Raw genomic sequence first — 14976 nt, 5'->3', positions numbered from 1 at the left:
AGGAACCGAGAGGATTTACCCCTAAATGGGAAATCCAACATGAGATCCATTTACAACAGGATGCTCCTTTACCAAATCTTGGCATGTACATGATGGCTTCTATCGAGATGGAGGAGATCAAGAAACAGGTGCAGGAACTGTTAAATGAGGGAGTCATTAGATCGAGTTCTTCTCCTTGAGGGTCACTGATTGTGTTGGTACCTGTTGAAGCCTCGAAATTCATTGTGACAACATGGGGGATAACCACCCGGTCCGGACCTTAAAAGAATCTCCTTTTCCATTTGGTATAGTGGCTCCGACTAGGGATAATGTAACCAATTTCCTAGAGAGGATTGATTTGATAATGTTGATGGGGTGATATAAGATGTAATGGGGAATGATTCAACTAAGTATAATATAATCTAAATAATAAGCACATGCATATATCTTAATCTAACATTATCTGACTATAAATATACCTAGGAATAAACTAAAGTATGTGATCTACAAAGATGACTCAAAGAAATTGGTAATAAAGATCATTCAACTACCAAAATAAATAAAAATGTTAATGATAATTGTTTTGGATAAATAGTTAGACAAAACAATTGAGAAAACTATATCACATATAGTAATTGTTCATGTATTCAATACAGAATCAGAGTTAAAACATCATACAAAAGTGCAATAATGCAGAACTATAACTCAGATTTTCATACATAAGATAATCAAGAGAAAAAGTATTTCTAATCCATAAATAAAACACAATAATATGATAAAAGTAGCATATATGAAAGGTCCTAGTCATGGGCTAAACAATATTGGTCTAATTTCATCCAATCAAATAGACTCTAAGAGTACACAAGTGTAATTTCAATAGAGCGTGCTCAATATTCAAAGAAAAATAGATCTTGTTCCAATAATTTCATCAAAACCTTCCCAAAAATACAGAAGTGTAATGTCTTGAAAATTATTTTTGATAAAATTCTGGACCCCTCTCTAAATGCACGAGAGGGGTTTAAATACTAAAATACATGCCTCAAAAATAGAGTATTACAAAAAAAGGTGAGGTTTCAAACAACCTTCCTCAGAGTAAGTAAAAATAAAACTAAAAATATAATTAAACTAATGACAAGCTTCTTTGAACTTGAACTATCTTAGTCGGCTAACTTGATCTTTGAGATTGAAAATGTTGATAATTGGTTTGAGCTGAGGTGGCTGGACGATTATGGATTTTAACTGTCCAGCAAATATGGTAGCTAACAAAGATGGCACCATATTTTTTGCAGAGGTAGCTAAACACCACAGAGTCATCCAATGGCTATGTGGTTTTACTAGATACTGATAGTATATCTCCCAATCCAGTTCGTTCAACTGTTTGATTGATTATTCCTTGGTCTGCATAGTCTATTTCTACTATTGTTCCAATTGCTTGATATTTGGGAGAGAAGATGGTATGCACTCTTTGACAAGGTTAGCAGTATGGACATTTTCATTAATAACTTCTATTATACTTCTTGTTTCACCTGCTATTTTCGCTTTCACCCTTTCTTCTTGTTTTAGCCGCGTATCCCAATCTGTAAATAAATTGTCTTTGTGGGATTCTTATATTTTTGGTAGGTCAACCTTTATTCCCTCATCCGTCTCCTGCCAGGTAATAAATTCATAAATATTTTTATGGATTTCTTCATATTCAAATATCATATCAATCACTTGGTTTGTCAATTTATCACTTGTCTCATAGTAAGGATTAATCTGTGAGATTTTCTGGCAGAACATTTCTTGTTGCTGTATTAATAGGGAATTTAGTTGATTTCTTCATTGATGAACTCATAAGTTTGAGGGTTATCTTTAAATTTATCCACCGTGGCTTGTGTTTGACGAATCTACGAATCCTTTTCTAATAAGATGGCCTGGTGTTGTAACCTCATTTGCTCGAATTCCCTCTAAGGTTGAGCTACCTATTGTTCTGGTTGTTGATTAGCATTTTCTTGTTCTAATTGTTGTTCAAGCATAATAATTCTCTGTTATTTTTCTTTTAGAAGAAATCGAACTTCCATTGCTTTATCAATGGTCATTGTGGCATAAGCTCCTACAAACTGTGACAACTTCGTAAGATTTTCTGATGGGTCAATAAGAGTGTCTTCCACACAACATCCATGGATTCATTTTCTAGAGTTGCAATAGTCGTGATGTCTAATTTCCTCTTCTTTAGTTGTATTTTGACTACAACCTTATGAGTAGGACTGTAGAATGTATATAATGGAGGTATCTCATCAATTCTCAGGACAATTTCGGAAGTGGGAAAAGTTGGAATAACCTCAATATCTTGAGTGCTTGTATCCTCTTGCTCTGTTGTCCTTGTATTTTCTTTGTGTTGAGTCTATTTGGGGGTCTGAAATTAGATGTTTCCTCAATATTTGTGCCTATTTGGAGCTTCTTATTGAATTTCTCCCATTCCTTGTCTAAGTCAATGACTAGAATCTTCCCTATCTGAGCTAAAGTGGAACAGGCCTCTGTCTATTTCTTGGCCAAGGCTTGTTTGGTTATTTCTTCAGTATTTCCTATTGCATCTTTCTCAGAATCTTTATTAGGATTTCCTTCTCCATTCTGAGATTGTTGTTCTAACTGTTCTTACTCATGAGTTGACTTCTCTTGCATTTCCTCATTAGAATTTTCCTTTCAACTTCCCTCCATGCTCATGCTAGGAGTTGGTTCTCTTATTGGTTCAATTTTCGATAGGTCCAATTGGAACTTTAATAATATTTTATTCCTATATACATGAAAAGAATTAATATCATCTAGGCTTTACTGTAATGAAGCAAAATGTAGGACCTGTGCAAATGTTTCGACTCCTAGAAAGAGGTTGTCAAAGGCATCCTCTTCATGAGTAAACTGTTTGACTTTAACCATAGTGGTAAAGTCGTTAGTAACTTGATTTGGTTCATACTATCGCCCTATAACTGTGGCCAATTTCAGATACATAATCATCTCTACTTCTTTTACTACGTGCCCATAGTCATGTAGTGTGAAAGTGCCACATTGTAATGGTAAGTCTGGCCAAATGACTTTCTTATGTTCCCTCAAGGATTTGGTTAAACTTCCCTCCCTTGTTGACTTGTAAGCTATTTCTCTGGTCAATAGCTTGTCTAGAACGTAATATGGAAGGACATGTGGATCAACAATGCCCCCAAAAACTTTGATGTAAGTGAAAGTTTCTTCACTGAACCATCTTGCGACTAGAAATATGTCTATCTTAGCTTCTTCGAAAAACCTGGGGGTCGTTGCATAAAAAATGGCTTTATGAATAGGCAGGATAATACCCTGATAGATTTTATAAAAATAGGGATTGAATTTGGATTCCCACAAGATTGTATGGTATACATGGATGGGGAGAGGGTTCTGTAAAATCCACTTCCAACCCATGTTTCGAAATTGAGAACAAAAATAAATGGCATCCATAACATAAGCACTCATATAAAAAGGAGGAAAAATTCTTGAGGAAACACTTTTCTTTTGTCTATATTCCCTAATAGCCATAGCTAAATTATATGATAGAATATGTCTCCAGTTCATAATTGTTGCATTAACAATTACATCAATTAATGGAAGCCACTCCATAAAAAATTTGTTGCTATCAGCTTTACCAAATAATCTACACATCATCGCAGCTGCGAAATTATGTGGGGCAGAGATGGAAGCAATTGGGTACATACCGGATTTCTCCCGTTTGAATTTTCCTCCGCCTGACCTCCAGGTCTATGTAACGTCCCACGGGTCCTTGTTCTCTTTGGCAAAATGCTCAAGGAAAGCTTTGTTATAGAGATTTTAAGGCTCTGGTAGATGGTAGATCTGTTGCAGATTGTCTGGTGTGAAAGACCCCATGACCTCATGTCTTGAATTCATGAAAGTTCTGTCTAAGACATCTACATCATCAATCAATCATTTTACCATATTTGTGTATGGTAATATCTTAGGTCTTTCTTCTATTATGTGTAAAAATGAACATGCTGCCTCAAAGTAGGAAGCGTTAGATGATTCTTCGGCATCAGTTTTTGCCTTTGTTTCCAATGGCCTGAGTGTCTCTTCTTCCAGTAGGTTATACATAGCTTCCCATGATGTGGTTTCTCCCTCTTTGTTGCAGGTGGTATCAGAGAAAAGTGGTATCATGTCTGATTTCTTAGATGCAGTAGCTTTTCCCTTCTTTTCCATCTTCTCAAATGTTGTTTCCCTGAAATGGAGAAATTGGAGATTATCGGATAAACACAGAGTGAAAATGACAATGAAAATTCAATGATAAAATTAAATCCGAAAGGTGACAAGGAAGAAGCTTTTATTCGAAAATGCAGATGAAAGATATCAAATCACGTCGAGCCATTTATACATGAATTCCATTAAAACTCATTAAATAAGCACTAAGATCTTTTATCATGGCATTTAATATTCATTTAAGCCATCACATCGCAAACCTGTAAGGAAAAAACTTTAAGGTGGTGAGCTTAAAGTGTGAAATTCTGATTATGTGATTGCAATAAAGATTATCACAATATCGCATTTTCGATTATGCATTATTTCAGAGTTATTCAGAATTTTGCAAGATGTGATGTGAGTGTTGTAACTTTTATTCTTTAAAGCACATTTTTCTTGAATGAATATTTATTGCATAAAATGATCTTTTACTATGCGCCGGACATAACCAAAGTTTATAACATTTATCGTATACTTCCATCGGGTCCAGGTCATATCATGTTTTGCAAATTTTTCATAGTTCACAAGGCTGGCCTTTGAGTAAGGGCCGCGATGCGATGAGTTTTGGCATATTCCAAACATTTTGTTAGTTGTGTTTTTGTGAATGCTGATATGTGATTGTGATAGGCACTTTATTCTAATACTTCCAAAATAAAGATAGTTCAAAAAATAGGAATTACATGAAATTTAAGATAAGTATCATTTCTATGAATAAGAAAAAAAAACTCACCTAACTACCATCCACTTGATATCCTCTTCAAAATGAAAATTCCTTTGCCTATATCAGTCTTTACTTGGTTTAAAGATAAAGCAGGGGGCTCTTGCAGATTAAATTTAAGATGTACTAATTTGTCACACGTAGAGTCTCTGCTGCCAGCAGGCGTCCATAACCTCGATAGGGTTACCTTTTAACCATCAATGATTTAGTATCCCATCCAGATAAGAGTGAAACTTTTAGAGATAAATTCAGACTCATATACTTATTCTCTTCTCTTTCTTTTTAATACAGTTCATATCTCTTCTAAAATTTTTTGTTGTTTCTACTTAAAGATCATCGTCTTGGTTTGGTGGGCAAAAGGTGACAACGCTATTCACTGGTTGTAATTAAACTGAACAAGTTGGCTCGTGATGAGACCCATTGTATTTTGATTAAAATAACGTCAAGCCATTACCCTATTTTGATATGCAGTATTGGTAATGTCAGTTTATTATTCCCCTATGAACATGGTAAGTCAGAGCTTAATGAGACCTCTTATCCTTTAAGTTTTAGTATATTTTAGAATTACACTCTAAAAAGAGAAAATTTTACTAGATGGAGAGAATCATCGACTCCTTAAGAGTTTCTAGACGACAATTATAGAGTTAAAGGTGCTTATCTACAGAGAGTCTTTGCTTTATTAGAGATACTTTTCTTGACTGATAATAGAACAAAGGTATTTTTATAAAGTTGAGGTTTCACAAAGGATAAATGATTTTTGGTGGAAAACAAGAAAATTTAAGAGAAATAGAACTTAGCATATTTTTCAAATGTCATAGTTATCTTCTCAACAATCTCTACTTATACAAGAAAGAGAAACAAAATATAAAAGAGATTTTTTATTGAAAGGACAAAAGTAAATACTATTTCACTTTTATTTTCCTAGGAAAAGCAAAAGCAATAGTGTACAAGGGATAGAAGAGGTTATCTTCTATGAAAAGTACTTCTTCAAAATATGCCGATTCACAGATAGAGAATCTCTCTTGCTTGATAAATCTTGCAATAGAAACATTGATGGGCCGATTTGTTTTGCAATCTAATATGGGCCAAGCCACATTCTTTGGAATTTGGTATGCTTACCTTTTTCCTCGTGTGATTTATCCCACTTCAATACAAGGTCTTTGAGTTGAAAAGATTTAGGACTTATAGAATTTGCATCAAATGAACATTTGACTAACTGTTGATGATGTGCATGTATGATCTTGACTTTATCTCTTTCTTCTCTGAGTTTGAGGATTTGCGATTGCCTTAATTGCATAGAAGAGGAAGGAGTTTATTCAATAAATTGAACCAGGTCTAGATAGGTAATAACTACATTTGTAGGAAGAATGGATTCTTTCACATAGACCAAATTAAAAGGAGAAGTGCCTATTGAGGCCTTATTTGTTATTCGATCTGCCCATAGAGAAAATGTTAAATATTTATGCCAGATTTTATGACTTTGATCAATAGTTCGTATGATGATCCTTATGAGATTTTTATTCGTAGCTTCAACTAAACCATTTCCCTAAGGATAATAGTTAGCAGAATATTTAAGTTTGAAGCCTCTTTTAAGAGAAAATTTTGTCACAGTATTTCTTCTGAAATAAGATGCATTGTCAAACATGAGGGCAGTTGGTAGGACAAATCTGGTAATAATAAATTGATCAATAAATTCAATGATGTTTTTATAATTGTCTACCTTGAGTGGAATTGATTCCACCCACTTAGAGAAGTAATCAGTTGTTGTAAGGATATATCTATGTTGTTTTGAATAGTGAGGAACAATCTCACCTATTATGTCTAGTCCCCATTTCTCAAATGGTTGTTCAATGTTGACTGATTGTAATAGTAATGCAGGTTTCCTCTGTCTTCCAGTAGCGGTTTGACAATTTTTACAGTTCCTGACATATTCGTGTGCATCTTTGAATAAGGTTGCCCAATAATAGCCAACATGCAATACTTTATGCATTGTTGTGTCTCCTGTAAAATGTCCACCAGCTGGTCCATCACGGAGTTCCTGCAAAACCTTTTCCGCCTCAGATTTTTCAAGGCACCTAAGTAAAACAGAATCATAATTCTTCCTAAAAAAAGCATCATTGATGATTTCATATTTCTTAGATTTTAATCTCAAATCCATTTTTCTTCTGTAACTGAGTTTCATATGAGTGTATCCATTTTTCAAATAAAATATCATATCCACATATTTAGATTCAGTATTTTTGAGGCTTACCTCACACATTTGTATATCGTCACTTGAATCTTCTGGTGTTGGTGGGTTGGATGCTCCAGTTAACATTCTACAAAAACCTTGACCTCTAACAATTTTATCTGGTCTAATCTCAATTTCATACTCTTGCAGTGCTATTACCCAATTTTCTCTTTTCTCACCTAATTCTCTTTGGAGTAGTAAATTTCTCACTGATGAGAATTGAACTATTACTTTGGTATGAGTTTTAAGAAGGAAAGATTTGAAATGTTTTGTTGATATGAAAACAACAAAAGCTTGTTTTTCAACATCTAGATAATTCAATTCAGCACCCTCCAAATTGGAGCTAAAGAAATAAATTGGTGCTTCGGCTTTCTCATCATTGACCTGGGTCAAAATAGCTGCATATGATGTCTCGGAAGAAAAAGTATATAAAACAAAATGATTAGAAAAATTTGGAGCTGCTAAAGAGGCAGCATTTATAATCGCTTTTTGATAAGATTGAAAGCTTCATGCTCATTATGTCTCCATTTAAAAACAAATTTTTTCTTGATCATAGATTGGAGGGGTAAAAAAATTCGTGAAAAGTCAGGGACAAATATTTTAACAAAATTTATCTGACCTAGGAAAGATTGCATGGATTTTTTATTATGAGGCAAAGAGATTCTAGACATTTCTCTTATCCTATCAGGATCTATGTGGATTCCATCTTTAGATACAATAAATCCAAGAAGTTTACCTTCACTTAAAGAAAATAAAGATTTCTTTGGATTTAAGGAAATTCCATATCTCTGACAACGTTCAAAGATTTGTTTTAATTAATTTAAATGATTACTGCAATTTTTTTTAATACACAGTTACCTCATCTAAATAAATTACCACTATTTTATTCACCAAACCTTTGAAAGTTATATCCATGGCTCTATGAAATGTTGTGACAGCATTGATTAATCCAAATGGAATATTTTGATAAGTGTATATTCCCCATTTATTTCTAAATGTGGTCTTTCGTCGATCACCTGGATGTACAAGGATTTGATTATAATTTGAAAACCCATCGAGAAAAGACATTAACTCTAAGCCCACAACTGATTTCAATATCGGTTTCATAGGAGGCAATGGAAAGTTGTCCTTCTGACAATCTTTGTTGAGATTGTAAAAGTCTATACAAATTCGAATATCACCATTCTTTTTCCTCACTGGAACTAGGTTAGAAACCCAACTTGAATGTCTGACAGGAAAAATTATTTTGGCTTTGAGAAGTTTATTCAGTTAACATTTGACTTGATTTTCTAGGTTTGGGTGAATCTTTCTGAACTTATGTTGCACAAGGTTTTCGTCGGATATCACAGGAATGGTATGTTGAATTATGGAAGTATCATATGTCTTAAGATCTTCATAATTCCAAGAAAAAACATTTTTATATCTCTTCAATAAATGAATAAAGGCTAATCTCTCATAAAGTGTAAGACTAAGACCTAAATTAATATTTTGAGGCTCAAGGTCAGTTCCAAGGTTAACTAACTCAAACCTCAAAGTTGAACTTTGAAGCTTCGAGTTAGTAGGTTTCTTGAATCTGTCCTTAAGATCATAGAAATCTTTTACCTCAAACATAGATTTAGGTATGGGATTTACGTTTGTTTCTTACTTAAGTTGGATATTGTGCTTCATCTATTATCTGGTCATCATAAGAGCCTTCATATGTTAGAAAATTTTTGATATCTGGATCATTATTAAAAAATCACCAATTGGTGATGTTATTGGGAATAGAAGGCCTAAAAATGAATTCGATAGAAAATCGATCAAGACTGTAATCTCCTGGTGGTATGAGCTTGGATACAACATTATCCAAAAGATCGTCACTTGCATTTTGAAGTCTTGGGATTGGGGAAATGTTGAATGTGATGAAATGTGAGGTTAGGTCCCGGACTATTGATTGATAATGTTTGAAATGTCCATAAAAACAAGGAAGAGTATTCAACAACTGTTTGATTACAATTTCTGAATCTCCAAATACTTGAAGCTATTTAATATCAAGGCAAATGGCTTTATACAACCCTTGAACTAATGCTTCATATTCGGTAGTATTATTTGTGCATTCAAATTCAAGTCTACATGCTAACATAGTTTTTTCTCCTTCGGGGCTAACCAATATGAAACCTGCTCCAACTCCATTATTAGATTTAGATCCATCAAAAAATAATTTCCGAAATAAAGAATTGACTACAGGTTTATCTACAAAATTGATATATTTAGAAGAATCTGTTTGAGAATAATTTTCGATTTGTGTGATTTATGGGCATTAAAATTGCCTAAAATTGATTCGATTGAATAATTTCCAATGATATTACTACTATATGCGAAGGGCTCATTTTATCCTTCCAGTTCTATGATGATATAGTTTTGATGTTTCTCACAGTCGACCATAATTTGGTTCGGCTTACCATTATAAAGAAGCCACATATGGGACCAGTCTGTTGCGAAATATCCATGAAGCTTTTCACACCAATCTCTATTGAGGATCAAACCATAGAATTCAGGGATATCGACCACAAGAACGTCAATCACTTAACATACTTTCTGGTTTGATGAGATTCTAATGGTAACCTCATTGTTTCTCCTATCACTTCAACTTGAGATCGATCTAACTGTACAACGCAAGTAACAAATTTCTGGGGTTCAACATTCAATTTTTCACAAACAGTTTTTGGTAAAATGTTGGTTGAGGTTCTAGAGTCTACTAAACAATTGTGCAAATTCTTATTAAAGACTTCAAAAGTTAAATTTAACGGAGGTGTATGGGATTTAGATCTACCACCTATTAAGGCAACATCAGTTGAACTCATTTTGTTCGATGAAGTACTGGGAGGCCTACCCATTTCTTGCACAGCCTTAGAAGTTATAACAACAGGAAGAGGAGAAGTGGGGACTGCTTTTAATTCTTTGAGCAATAGCTTTTGTTAACGTTTTATATTAGTAAGCTTAGGGAACATGATATTAGCTCTAGTCTTCTTCATGTCTTCGACAATGCTCTATTCCACTTCATCAGATACTAGCAAGGTTTTAGCTAGAGGTGATGAATTGGATTGAGGAGGAGTCATTTGAGTGGATTTGGGAGAATATTTCTTACCCATTGCTTTATCTTTGGGAGTAGGAGCTGATGATTCATATTTTTTTATTTTTTTGTGGAAAATCAATAGTGCTCTTGGTTCTGGTAGCGACAGGTAATGATTCTTCTAATTCTTCATTATCTGATAGAAGAAGAATGAAATCCCACATTCCTTGTACTTCAACTATCTCTTCATCATCTGTTTGTTCTTGGGCAATTGATACTTCTTATTCCTCCACATATGATTCAACATTTGGTATTGTATTTGGAGGTTTAGGATGAGAGGGAGATTTTTTTTTTTGTAAGGTCTAAAATATTTCCTAGAATAATTCTCACCTACATGCTTTTTAATTTCTACCATTTCATTGGACATGGTTTTAAGTACCTTTTGTAGACCTTTTGTTATGAAACCATCTCACAAAAATATAGAAAAGATAGATCAACGCCTTAGAATTCAGCCTCTTCGAGGGGGCAACCTCCTTTACATTACACAAATGAATGATTCTTTGATGATTCAAATGGCAAAACCTCCTTTCTATATATAGGAGTCTAAGGAGTCACAATATAACCCAGCCGACCTAACAATAATAATATAAAGGCACAAAAATAACAATAGAGGGATTCTATGGGGCACAGTAATAACAATATGGGGACAATAGGGGCACAATAATATTAATAAGGGATACAACTACAATAGTAATGGGGTAATCACTAGTATTATAGGGACCTAACATGCCCCTCTCCTTCAAAAAAATTTTGTCCTCAACGCTTGAGTAGTTCTGGATGCTTCTGCATAAAATTCTCATCCTCCCATGTGGAATCTTCAGCGGGTAAGTTCTTCCACTTAATGAGAGACTCCGAAATTGATTAATTTCGTAGCTGTTGAGTTCTTTTTTCTGTGACTGCTTCCGGTTCCAATATAATTTTTCCTTCCTCATCAAGTTCTGACAATATTGTTTGAACTGGGAGCTTGTCGCCTATAACCTTCTTTAAACATGAAACATGGAAAACTGGGTGCACTCTAGAAGCTGCAGGAAGCTCCAATTTGTATGCCAAGTACCAATATTTCGCAACACCTTGTATGGACCATAATACTTTGGTGATAACTTATTATCCCTCTTAGCTTGCTTGAGGGACATTTGTTTATATGGTTGTAGCCGTAGGAATACCCAATCACCTACATCAAAACTTCTTTCGTTGTGATATTGATCTGCCTATTGTTTCATTCTATTTTGCGCCAACACGAGGTTATCCTTTAAGAGTTGGAGGACTTGTTGTTGATGCTCAATGTGATGTTCCACTGCTTGAACCTTAGAATTTTCTCTTAAATATGATGTGATGGATGGTGGCTGATATCCATAAAGTGCCATAAATGGGGTCATTTTTGTAGCTGTATGGAAGGAAGTGTTATACCACCATTTGGCCAGAGGCAACCATTTGACCCATTGTGTTTGTTTATCAGATACAAAGCAACGAAGATATCCTTCCAAACATTTGTTTACTATCTCAGTTTGCCCATCAGATTGAGGATGATAAGATGAGCTATGAGTTAACTGAGTACTGAGAAAAGAAAATAATTCTGTCCAAAAATTTCCAGTGAAAATGGGATCCCTGTCACTTACAATAATCTTTGGGTTTCCATGTAGCTTTTGAATTGTTTCCATAAATGCAGTAGAAACTGTACTGGATTTAAATGGATGTGATAATGCACAAAAGTGTGCATACTTGGTAAGTCTGTCAACTACCACCATGATGATACTCTTTCCCTCAGACTTGGGTAAACCTGTGATAAAATCCATTGAAACCTCCTCCCAACGTTGGTTTGGAATGGATAAAGGTTGTAATAGACTCGGGGTCTTAATTGTTTCAACTTTATTTTGTTGGCAAACCAAACATTCCACCACAAACTTTTGAATATCCGATTTAAGGCCATCCCAAAAAAATTCCTTCTTAACCCTGTGGTAAGTTTTTAAAAATCCTAAGTGCCCTCCCAAGGGAGAAGTGTGCAATTCCATAAGAATCTTTTGCTTGAGTTGGGAATTCTTACAGAGGTATAAGCGATCTTTGCACCATAATGAATCATTTTGCCAGCTAAATGTATCAGATGTACTGGAATATTGTTGTAACTTTCGAATAAGTGCCCACACTTCTTCATCATTCTTCCATTCCTCCCTTGCTTCATTTATCCAATCTGGTTGGATAATAGAAATGGCACACAACAATGCTTCCACATCCTCATCCTTTCTTGAGAGTGCATCTGCCACCACATTTTGCTTCCCTTTTTTGTAGATGATTTCAAAGTCATAACCTAACATCTTTGTGACCCACTTTTGTTGCTCTTCAGAGGAAAATCTTTGTTCTAAAAAGTATTTAAGTCTATCATGATCCGTTTTTACCTTGAAGTGTCTTCCCATTAGGTAGGGTCGCCATTTCTTAAGTGCATGTAGTATTGCCAACATTTCCTTCTCATAAATAGCTTTGTGTAAAAACTTTCCCTTGATTGGACGACTTTCAAAAGCAATGGGTCTTTCATATTGCATTAAAACAACACCAATTCCATTTCCTGAAGCATCACATACCACAATAAAGGTTTTTGTGAAGTTCGGTGTAGCTAAGACCGGTGCTTGGCACATTGCCTCTTTAAGATGTTCAAAGGCCTTTGTTGCTTCTGGAGTTCATGAAAATGCATCTTTCTTCAATAATGTTGTTAGAGGTGCTGCTATTCTCCCATAATTCTTAACAGACTTGTGATAATACCCTGTCAACCCGAGAAATCCTCACAGATGCTTTATGGATGTGGGGATTTTCCATTCCTTAATGGCTTTAATTTTGCTAGGGTCTGCCTTAACTCCTTCATGAGATACAATATGACCCAGATATTCCACCTCTTGTACTTCAAAGAAACATTTGGATATTTTTGCATATAATTGTTTCTCCTCCAATAGTTGTAGCACCCTGTCAACATGTTCAACATGATCCTTCAAAGACTTGTTGTAGATTAGTATATCATCAAAAAATACTAACACAAATTTTCTAAGGAAGGGTTTGAAAATGGAATTCATCAAACCTTGAAATGTGGAGGGTGCATTGGTAAGGCCAAAAGGCATGACCAAAAATTCATAATGACCCTCATGAGTTCTAAATGTTGTTTTTGGAATGTCTTCAGTCTTCATTCTGATTTGATGATATCCTGAACGAAGATCGAACTTGCTGAAGTAAATTGATCCATGCAATTCATCCAGTAATTCATGAATGACAGGAATGGGAAAATTATCTTTAATAGTGAGCTTGTTGAGCTCCCTATAATCTAGACACAAGCACCATGATCTGTCCTTCTTGTGCACCAATACTACTCGAGTAGAGAAAGAAATTTGACTAGGTTGAATTATACCAGCCTCTAGCATTTCTGCAACCATACGTTCAATTTCACTCTTCTGGGCATAGGGATATTTGTACGGCCTAATGTTTGGAGGAACACTTCCTATAATCAGATGAATAGCATGATCATGATCACGAATAGGTGGGAGACCTTTCAGAGTCTTAAATTCCTTGGAATGATTGTCCAAGACTTTTTGGAGATCTTGAGAAATAGATGATTTCGATGTGGAAACATCTAGCGAAAATAATTGTGCAATTACACCTCTTTGTTCATTTTTTAGAAGCTTTGTCATACCATTAGAGCTGATTATCTTTCCCAGTTTCCGTGAAATACCCATTAATTCAACTTCCTTTCCTTCCGCATAAAATTTCATGAAAAGTTCTTGAAAACTAAAAGCTATTGTACCCAAGGATTGTAGCCATTGGACTCCTAGTACAACATCAACACCTCCCATTGGAATGGAAAGCATTGGGCTAGTCAATACATATTCTCCCATGGATAGCTTGATATTATGGCACTTTCCAGAGCAATTTACTGTTCCTCCATTTACAACCATCACTTGACACTCTGGTGCTAGATATAGGAAGCAATTCAATTCTTTTGCTACCTTACAATGAATAAAATTGTGGGTACTTCCTGAATCAATCAACACTATTACCTTTTTCTTCTTGATTTGTCCTTCTATCTCGATGGTTTGAGGAGTGGTAATTATAACCAATGCATTAAAAGATATGGTCGGATTCATTTCTTCTTTATCTAGGCTTTGTTCCTAGAGTATATCCTCTTCTTTTGACCTTTCTTGCTCCTTTTCTTCTTCCTCTTCAACCCCTATGTAGAATAATTTCTTCTCGGCACATTTATGACCTTAAGTGTATTATCACAACTGTAACAAAGCCCTTTTGATATTTTTTCTTCCAATTGTTGTGGTGTCAACCTTATAGATTGTGGAAGACTAGGGGAAACAATACTTCCATCTTTATACTTATGAGTGGTATGCTTCTTGGTTGCCATAATTTTTCTTTCCATTTTTCTTGCTAACCTGAATGCCTTCTCTAAGGAATCAGGTTCCCAAAAGCGAACATCATGTTGAATATTATCCTTTAAAGTCCCTATGAACACATCAATCCTATGCTCCTCTGGAATATTTTTTACCCTTATGTTCAATTTTTGGAACTCCTCAATGTGCTCCATTATTGAACCCTTTTGTTTGAGACTTATCAATTGGCTAAAAAAAGTGTTGCTTTTTGTATCCTCATAATGTCCTATCAATTCTTCCGTAAAAATTGCCCAAGTGATAATTTGTTTAGGAGAGCAAA

This window comes from Pinus tabuliformis, chromosome 9 (assembly GCF_031772625.1).
Source record: "Pinus tabuliformis cultivar Carrire ecotype Pingquan chromosome 9, CPIR1, whole genome shotgun sequence".
Lineage (NCBI taxonomy): Eukaryota > Viridiplantae > Streptophyta > Pinopsida > Pinales > Pinaceae > Pinus > Pinus tabuliformis.
The sequence above is the reverse complement of the archived record's forward strand: the minus strand, read 5'-3'. Positions refer to the sequence as shown.